An 11,001-nucleotide genomic window follows, 5' to 3' on the forward strand; every position below is an offset into this window, starting at 1 on the left:
CCAGTAATCAGCATCAATATCAATATCAGGAACAATTTTTAGGATTCCTCCGATAAACTCCTATGATGCAGTAAGATCAGAACACATTTGAATACCATCTTGAGGCTCAAGTCCCTTCCTGTAGCTATCGGAAATGACGGCCTTTGTTGATGAGTTCTCATTAGACCCTGAACCTGATGCAAAAGGAAAGCTCAAAGGAGGCCGCGTCCCATTCATCTTCACAAATTTTTCCTCAAATTGACTGACGAGGTAGACATTGATTGGGCTCATTGTGCTTCTAAGGACTATACGATATCTTCTCTGCAAATAGTCACCAGCTTCGTCAGGATCTGGAACTTCCAGAATGGTCCCATGTGGATGTTCCCAGGTGAAGATATATTGTCAGTATGGTACAGCCAGGTCTGATGAAGCTCTCAATTCATTAAACTTTGCTAGTCCAATCGAGGGGAAGATACTCTTTGACCCCAGGACGAGTCATTAACCAGTAGTTGTTCTACTCACCTCACTGCATTCAACAAAGGTCTTTCTTCCTCTCTTCGATAAACACTCATACTCAAGATACCACCTCTACAGGTCACTCTTCCATGCATGCAACAAAATAGGATATGGAATGAATGGGGCTCCGAAGCTAACTACAGCTTGAACGTGGGATTTAGGGACTGAATGAATGAGCCAAACACGTTCAGGTTCATGGGAGGTGGAGGACAGGAATATAGTGGGGTATTGGGAGAAAAGAAAATGGGTATAGTTGTGGTTAGAGAGAGAAAAGGTGGTGGAAGGACATGAAGGTGTAGGGATATGGGTATGGTGGTGTGATGAGGTGATAATGAGTGTGAATAGGTTTAGAGAGAGAGAGGTGAATAAATATGGTGGGGGAGTGGACTGCTGACCATGGGTATGTATGAGTGGCTCACAAGACATAATGTGTGGGGTACATAGGTATACGGGGTTAGTGAGCAGGAACGGGGTGCGAAGGTTAAAGGGATAGGTATGAGCTGAATAATGGGTATGCAGGAAAGGTGAATACATGCAGATATGGGTGTGAGTAAGTTAAAGGAAAATGGAGGTGACCATGCATGCATGAAGCTTCAAGTACATGCGAATATAGGAGACAAACGGGTAATGAAAGAGTGGTAAAAAAAAAAGGGTAATGAGGGGATATAAGGAAAAATGGGTATGATGATGAGGAAACGTACCATACTTTCTGGGCAAATATTCCCCTTTCCATGAATTGTCAACTGCATGCTCAGTATCCTGTTGCTTCCCAAAGGCTTCGCCAGCACTATCAACTTCAGCAAGCATCTCAGACGATAACGAGATATAACTTAAGCGTGAACCATATGATTCACACATAGTCACACCCATATCGACATTCATCCAATCTCTCTGAACACAAACCATTGACAACCTTTAGCTTTCCAAACCGATTTGAGAGCTTAGGGATAGCGGAACATTTTAATAAATCCCTTCCCTCCCAGCTACATGAAGTTCATGATGATCCAAGAGAAAAACCACTGGTATTTGCACACAATACAGTCTTAGATCATCGCGAACCAATGCAAGGCTAAGGAACAACCCTGGAGACATGACCATAATAATTTCTTAAGGCCCTGAGCTAGATCCAACTGCTTTGAACCAAGCCAATAACAGTTCAATTACGGAACAAATGACGCGCCAGTAAATGCCGATATTGAAGCGCCCTCAACAAAGTCACCAAAGGATCATGAAGACAGAAAGGAGAGAGTTTCGTTTCTGAATGGGTGTTGCTTCCACGGGATCAAATACCTCCATGTGTTCATCATTAGCAGAGACCAACTACCTCTTATATTCCCTCATACCCAATGAATTGGAAATGTGGACCATGTACCCTTCAGGCACAGAGAAAGAAAACAAAAACAGAGTACAACTATAGGAAAACCAGTAGGCTTTTGAACCAGACCCCACTTCATATATTAATCCAAGGATTTAGAATAGGTGGAGGAAACATAAAAAAAATAAAATAAAATAAAATAACATGACTAAAAAAACCGAGCTAAATAAAACAAAACAAATCGACACAATAGTCATTGATCAAAGGAGTTCAAGAAACCAAGAAAGAACGAAACAGAGAAGCAGAGAAAATCATATTTCATACAACTCCAAGTGTCATAAAACAAATGACAATAATCAAACAGCAAGATTTAAACAACCAAAACCCAAGACAATGAGAAAATAGAAGTAAGGAGTATGCAAAGAAAATCATACTTGAATCTTTCTTTTGAATCTCCAAAGATCAATAAGCTTTTCTCTTCCTTGATCCCCTCAGCTCAGTTAAAACCTCTCCTGCAGCTCTATCTTCTCTCAGGTTCCCTCCTCTCAAGAAATCCCAGCTCTGCTACTCCAGAAATCTCTTCTCTAGAATCCTTCCTCCCCTGTATTCTTTTCCCCTCTCCCTCTTTTCTCTCCGTTTTCTTCAAAAGCTCTCTCTCCCTCTCACCAAAGCAGCTTTTCCCTCAAGTAAAAACCTGCAGCTGCCAACCTTCTAAAAAAAAATCTCTCCAGCGACAACCCCCCGACCACCACTACCCTGCAGCAGCTTCTGAAAAGCACCCTACCTCTGGCCAGCCGACCCCCTGCAAAAATCCCCTCTAACAGAAAATATACGCTCCTCCTAACGACCAGAATATCTCCATGCCACGTGTCAAACTCTCACTCGCTCCTCAATTCCACCATCTGTTTCTATGACCACCAACCACAAGGCGACACGTGGCCCTATAGGACTGCGACACTTGGCAAAAATGGCTGTAGAAAATGACACCCAAATGGGGGTCTACAGTTTTGCAACTAATTGCAAAAACAAAAATATCTTACTAGATTTTTGTACTAAAATTGCAATTTTGAAATAAGATTTCTAAATTTATACTAAACCCATAATTTTAACATGCAATTTCAAACAAATTTAAAAAATAAAATAAAAGATGAAGCCCAAAGGAAAATGAACCATTTTAAACAATTTTTTATTTTTTTATTTTTTATTTATTTTTAAATAGAACTCAAATGTATAGTTTAATGGCCAGAAGGGTTCTCAAATTGCGCATTGAGTTGTCATTAACATAGAGGAAACAAATGTATGATACAATATGTTTCTGATATTCAAGAAGTCATTGTAAATGTGGTCTTAACTTACAAAGCATCTTTTAACGTATCATAGGGTTGACCTTAATTCTGCAACATATGGTAGTATATCCTTTGCAGAGCATGCTTTTTCTTAACACCACTGTCTAGCAATAGTCTAAATAATTAAAAAATTTATAGTGTTTTTTCCATGTCGCTAAGTTGTCTATGTTGTGTATTCACTCAAAGCATGGTATGGAATCTCTTACCAAATGTGCCCATGCCTTATTGTCCTTCATCTCTTACCAAATGTTGTGTATCCACTCAAAATTATGAATGCTTCCACCACGTGGGGGCTGGTGGGCTTTCTTTTCTCATTTTCTATTGTACCTTTCTTTATGGGTTGGCTTTGGCATGAAAAGAGAAAAAAAAAATCTGGTTCTGAACTTAGAATATTTTAATTTAAATAAATATATAGAATTGGTAGTTTTCTTGATGAGAGGTTTGCTATAGTAAGATGTATTCCAGCTAAGAGGTTTAGAACTCTATAAATTAAAAATAAAATATTCATTTATATATGTTTATTATCCCATCCTTAATGTGGGCCCAAGTGAATAGGAACTTAGGGAAATCCCATCCCATTTGTCCTTTTATCTAGATTATCTAAATTTTTTTGATCAATTATAGTATAAATGAAAGTAAAATGCTTGAGTACTACACTTCCTTATTAATGATCAAATCCTTGTAAAGGAGAACCTTAGAATTTTAAAATAAAAATAATTAAATAAGATTATGTTTGGTTGTACTTTTATTTATTTATTTTTATTGCTTTTTAAATTAAATATACAAAATTTTATTTTTTATAAAAGCATGTCTAATACCTATAGTAACTTTTATTATACTCTTTGTAAAAAAAAATTTGAGAATGATTTTCAAAAAACAAATAAACAAAAAAAAAAATTGGTTTTACGTGTTGAATACATTATAAGGAAGAAAAAAAATAATAGTAAAGAAAATTCATGATTTTTAATTTTTTTTTTTTTTTGGATGGAAGATCTCATTACAATTATTTCCTTATGGTCATCCCTTTGTAGAAGATAATATTTTAATTAGGGTAATATATGTGCTTTGAATTTGATTTTGTTCCATAATTTTTAAAATTATATGCGAGAAACAAATAGCCAAGGATATTTTATTTGATCAAATATAGATTCTAAGCAAGCAAATAATTAAGGATGACTTTATTTTGGAAATAGATAGCAATCATCTATATATATATATATATATATATACATATATATATTTGCCCATTATTACCTTAGTAAGAGTTTCAATAGTTCTTTACTATTAATTATATTGACTATGCTATTAATTATGCTTGTTGTACTGTTAAGATAAGTTGGAATTCAAAATAAAAATAAAAATCTTTAGTAATCAAAATTCAATTCATTGAAAGTCTTACCAAGAAAAGATAATTTTCATAAAACAAAAGTTCATTTGACCCCTCCATTTGCTACTGCTACATCAATTTTAGTGCAATTGTAATCACAAAATATTAAAATATGAAATATGAGCTTTCATTAAAAAATATTCATCGTTAGAAGATGTTTATCTACTATTAAGTTGTAGATATTCTTCTCTACATTTTTTTATGCATGCCAATTAATTTATTATTAAGTTCTGGAATTCATATAGTTGTTGCTAGTCTTGATAGTAATAAATAAGATGAATGATAAGTATGATACAATTGGCCACTATTTTGGATGCAATGTTGCAACGCATATCATATGGTGGGAAATGTTAATTCTTTTAACTTAACAAAAAACTTAGTTGATAAAGTATCATGGTGTGAACCTTATTTATTTCATGTTACACCATATTCCCAAACCTTCCTTTGTCAATGTTGCGCATTCGATAAGGTCTATTACTATTAGATGATGCCTAATTGAATATTTTAATGGACTATTGATTTTGATATTCTCTTGTCCCAAACTTGGTTTGTTTTTCTATTTTCTTTTAGGCTATACTAAAGATTTATTGGATTATTGATGTTGATGTTCTCTTGTCCCGTATTTGATTAATCTCTTGTTTTGTGTTTTAACTATTGATAGTAATTTTGTTGTAATTATTCTTAGGGTCACATAAGTCAATTGGTATACACATTTGTTTTCCTATTATATTTTCATTGTCATTTCTTTCTTTCTATTTCTAGAAGTATTTACTTATATATCTTTTTCTGAAATTGTAATTGATTTTATTTTTTTGTGCATGTAGGTCATTTTTTGGGAAATTAACCTTGTAGTTGGATAAGCTAACATGAAGGAGTATGTTGAAGACCAAAACACAATTGGGTTGCATGTAAAGAAAAAATGGACTATGTCAAGGGACTAAACATTAAAGTTATGACTTTTTTTTTGTTATTTTAATATATTTTAACTTTTTTGTGTTTCTTGTTTATGAAATACAAGTTCTCTATTTGTGATTAAATACTGCAATTTGGAAATGTATTACCAGGTGAAAAATTACTAATTTCATTGGTACATAATTTTTTTTCTTATGTGTATGCATTATTTCAATAGCAGGTGAAAAATTAGGTGCAACAATTATTAAATTAAAACTAAATTTAAAATTAAACAATTATCTTCCTTGATGCTTTTACTAAGTGTCAAGGAATGAGAGTAACCACCAGTAACATTTATACAACCCAATAATGGCACTAATAAATGGTTCAATGTAGTGTGAACAACTAACAATGACACTTTTAAAGTGTCAAGGGTCTCTTCAATGGCGCTTTCTAGAAATGTCCTTATAGTTCAATATTTGAAACTACTAAACAATGACACTTATAAAAAGTGTCAAGGTTTCTTCTACTCAACAATGGCGCTTATAAAAGTGTCAATGTAGTTTGATATAACTAATGATGACACTTTTTTAAGCGTCAAGGTTCTCTTCAATGGTGTTTTCTAAAAACGTCATTGTAGGCAAATACTTATTATGACAGGCTAGTAGATGACGCTTTGGGAAAGCGCCATTGAATGTATTTCTTGACACTTAAAAAGCGCCATGGTTAACGTTTTTTCTTATAGTGGAAATCTATATAAACCCCTATAGAGGTTTAAAGTTAGACATTTCATTTATTTATCTTCTAAAGAGCGATATATCTAGCCTCCATCCCTGCAAAGAGAAAAGTCTGCCTTTCTATAGTGCCTAACTTTGAGAAAGAACCATTGGGTGGAAGATTATTAGGTTTTTAATGTCTCTGCATCTACTCATGTAAGTCAAGGAATTTTCAGATCCAAGGGTATGTGTTTTAGCACCTAGGTCTAGTGTTTTGATTTTAAAATGCTTCTATTGTTTAGAACTAGTATCCTTAAGATGATAGTTGTATGCACCATATGATCCTAGGCACCACAACAAGTTGCTCATTATAGTTAGAATAAAGAAGAGTAAGAAGGTAGTGATTTTTTAAGTAGAAGAATAAGAGTAAAAACCATAATTCTTTCTTTTAAATTTTGAATTTTCTTTTCACTACTACAAAAAATGCAAATTATGACACTTCATTCTTTGAAGCTTCCAAAAAACGTCAATATTTAATGTGAGTGTCTTTGGTGCTAACAATTTCAGGCCAAAATTTCTATTATATACTTTTAGCTCAGATGCTTCCAATCCTCCCTTAAATTTTTGTCATTTCAAAGATGGTTTTGATTCAAGATAGTTAGAGGAAGTAGTAAGTGTTTGGAGGCTATTGATGAATTCAAAGATTGATCAATCAAGTATAAATTATTATTCTTTTATCAAAATGTGGTTGAAAGCTTAAGAAATGTCAAAACTTTTTATTAAGACCAATTCACTTAAATTTTGATCAATCGCACTAAAGTGCGATAGATCAATTGTTATCTAATGTATTTCAGTTTTTGGATTGATCAAATTTTGATCACATATAAAATTTTATTTTTTATTTTTTGATTTAAGTCATTGAATTAAACTTGAAACCATAATATTTAAACTCATTTTTAAATTAGGGATTTATGGTGAAAAGAGTTGGATGTACCTCTTAGAGATTAAATTTTTTTTACATTAGTGAGTGTTTGTTTCTAATCTCAATTTTTGGGTATTTGAGTTGAATATCATTTTTAAATGTGCAATTTCCAATAAATGTGTTAATTGATTTTTTGTTTCCATGCTTACTCTTAATCTTCATCTATTCAAGTAAAATGTAAATGTCTTCTAGTGTAGATATTAAGAAGAAATGAAGATAATGTTTGGAGGGATAAGTTCCAAATGAAGATCCTAAGGTAGTAGAGAAGAAGTCTACAAGAGGATTAGAGGTTTTAGGCAAGGTAAAATCTTTCACTAGATATTTTTTTTCATAAAGGATTTTTCGACTATAATTAATTTATGGCTTTTAATCTCTTTATAGGTTTTCCATGCTATATCGTTGAATTTTTATCTCTTATTTCTCTCACTTCTCTTTTAGATTTCCATTTTGGTTCATTTTATAGCTTGAATATTATTTGCTTATGGCTTGCATATTATTTGCTTGTGGCTTGCATATTTTAAACTATATGAGAGAGTGTTCTTACATCATTTTTACACATGGTCTGTTTGTTGATTGAAAATTAAGAAAAAAAAAAATTAAGGGAAGATTATATTTATGGGTCATTCTCTAACAATGTTATTAAGTACCCATTGAACCCCTTATCTCTTTAGGTACTAATCTAAAACTAAAATTAACTTTAGTTTGGCTCATGTTGATGGCATAAAAGGGGGTTAACGTTGGCTCTTCTAATGTAAAATATACAAACTACCTATACATACAATGGCGTGTTTTAATGGGAGCTAATGGTGCTTATATAGCATGATGTTAATAAGAAGTTTCATTATAGGGTTGCAAAATTATTTACACTACCTTGTAAAATATACAAACTATTTATGCATCCAATGACATGTTTTAATGGGAGTTGATGGTGCTTGTATAGCATGACATTAATAAGAAGTGTCATTATAAGGCTTCAAAATTATTTACACTACCTTGGTGCTTTATATATATATATATATTTGTGCTTTCTTAAGTTGTATGGTACAACACTCCTAATTCTTAATAATTAAAAGTTTTGAGAATGTAAATCTTACACATGTATTTGTGCACTATCCTTGAGTTTATATATCATAAGCTTAAGCTTTAAGAGGTTTTTTAGGAATTTCTTAGTTAAGGTTTTATCTTGTTGTAAAGTTCCTCTTATCATTATTTAAAAAACAAAAAGTATTAAAATCTATTCATATTTCTGAATCATTCTTTTTTTTGCACCTCCAAAAGATAGTTATCAAGCTAGGATGTCATAACAGAATATGTCGTTAAGCAATTATTTACTTTTTCCTAAATTAACAACCAAATGGAGAGGGGAAATGGTCAAAGAAAGGCTCTATTGAGCTTAGGATGTCACAAGAAAGAGGCCTATAAAAAAAAATGATGTCTTAAGAAAGACTTTGTTAAGCTTTAGGTGTCATAAGAATGCTCCCAATTAAGTGGATGGTGGACTACCTTGAAGCACTCATGTTTTGGGTTGTTCCTAGCTCATACTTTCTTTGTTTGTGTTGGCTTCATGATTTATTTTATAGTGTAATTGGAGATGGTGGTGCTTAAGTGAAGTGCTTTATGTCTTTGTCATTTGGGACAATAGGACTAAGGAAAAGCGATTGGATCCATCTTTCTAGAAGTTTCTAATCTAACTATTTTTGCACTAGAAAACCCGTTTATAAGTAGTTAACAACTCACATAGCACTAGAAATGAACTAAACTTGGTTGGGGAGGTAAGGTAGCAAATGGAAATAGCCATGTTGTTCAATAACCATAGTAGATTGGGAAAGTAATTGGAAATAACTAGTGAAGCTTAAAGCATCGTGCATTTTTCCTTAATTCAAGTTTGAACTTTATCCCTCAAAAGAATTAAAACAAACCTTTTTAGAAACCTTGGTCAACTACCAACTGTTGCTCATGATTGAAATATGGGAAGGCGGGCTATCAAGGGAGTCCATTGCTTCAACTTTTACATGAGATCTAAAACTGATACCTTTGTTAAGGAGATGAATTCAATAGGTCCAACATCATTTTCTTACCCACTAGATGTATAAGGTGATAGTTAAGAAAATAATCAATCGAGTAGATGTTTTTTTAAGTATGAGGAGCATGATAGTAAGCTAAAAGAAATTTTATGTTTAGTCTTGATATAATAGACTACCTAGAAGGTGGATTGCATAGATACTCCAAACATTAATCCCCAAATTAATATTTTATTATCAATTTCAATTTTTCCATTTAGTTTAATTATTTATTGAGAGTAATCAATCTCATGCAAATATAAATAAAATCAATCACATGAATGAACATAAGATATAGCTCGGAAAATCCACCTAGAAACCTACATGATAATTTTGTGGGTTACCTAGGTAACTCACCCCACCTCACCCTGCCCCTATTAGGACAAGTATGAAATACAAAAAACAGGTATAGGTCGAATATAGGGATATTTTAAAAACCCGAATTGAGTTTAGGATGGGTATGGATTTTGCTCCAACCTACCCTGCCTTGCCCCAAATATAAATCGACAAAATTATCCTTTAACTACTAGTAAAATGCCAAAAACCTCCTAGTGTATATATACTTCATTCTTCCCATTTGCCCTAATTCTAACTGTCGTTTCTTTTTCTTCTTCTTTCTTTGATGCACTACTTGAAACCTTATCTATTGGATCAATACCACTTCTTCTCCCTTTCTTACACCAACTGAAATACTCTTAAATCAATTCCATCTTAAACTTGGTTTAGCCTCAACACCTAAAACTCCTCTATCACGACATCAAATTGGTCATAGGCCCCGATCTCTTTAGCCTAAATATCTGCAACACAATCATCTAAAACATCACCTCGAAGTCTTTGTCCGAAAGTACAACTCAAGAGGAACACGAAAGCCTTTAAAGTAGTGGATTTGATGAAGTCTTGGTTCAAAGATTGAATTGAAGAGGATTTCAAATCCATGGCTAATGTTGACCTATGTTCTCATTTGGTTCATTGTTCATTCTATTCTCTTGTAAATTGTTCACATGAATTTTATTTTATTTATTATTATTATTATTATTTGTGTTCTGCATTAATTTTCAATCATTTAAGCTAATTATGGGCTTAAGATTATTGATTGTTGTGGTGTTAATTTGAATTTTAATATTATTTGTTCGTATTTGGTATATTATCAAAATCTCGTTATTTTGTTGTGAAAGGAAAGTGCATTTAGGTATGATATATACTCATTACTGGTTATAGTTAGGGTTAGGGCTCAATGGGCATCCAGGATGGGGCGAGGTGGGGATGGGGTTATTAATCCTTTTGTTAACGAGGATGGGAGCCAATCAATCTACCCCAACACGGGTTTGTGTCGAGAATGGGAAATAACTATGTAATCAAGGGTGAGAATGGGATAGGAATGACCCGTCACAAACCCGTCCTATTGTCATTCCTACCTATTAGGTTTAAAAAACCACAAGTGGTCTCTCAATCGCTGAATTATATCAATAAAGTTAAATAAATATATATATATATATATATATATATATCACAAAATCAAAGTAAAAAATTTATTTTTAAAAACAATTTATCCAAACAAATTTTTTGTTTTTATTTTTTGAAAAATGTTTTTAAAAAGTCATTTTTTGGAATCAAAATGACTTTTATTAGAGATAAATTGAAATCTCACTTATAAGTAAAATTTTATTTACGTGGGAATCATTTTTTATTCTATTTTCATTGTCACTTGAATTATCCAAACATAGGAATAGATGAGAAAGTGAATAAGATGTCCATTCTCACTCTTCATTCTTGCGTATCAAACATAGCCTTAATGAACAAACCTAAAGT

Source organism: Vitis vinifera, chromosome 5 (assembly GCF_030704535.1).
Source record: "Vitis vinifera cultivar Pinot Noir 40024 chromosome 5, ASM3070453v1".
NCBI classification, from domain to species: Eukaryota; Viridiplantae; Streptophyta; class Magnoliopsida; order Vitales; family Vitaceae; genus Vitis; species Vitis vinifera.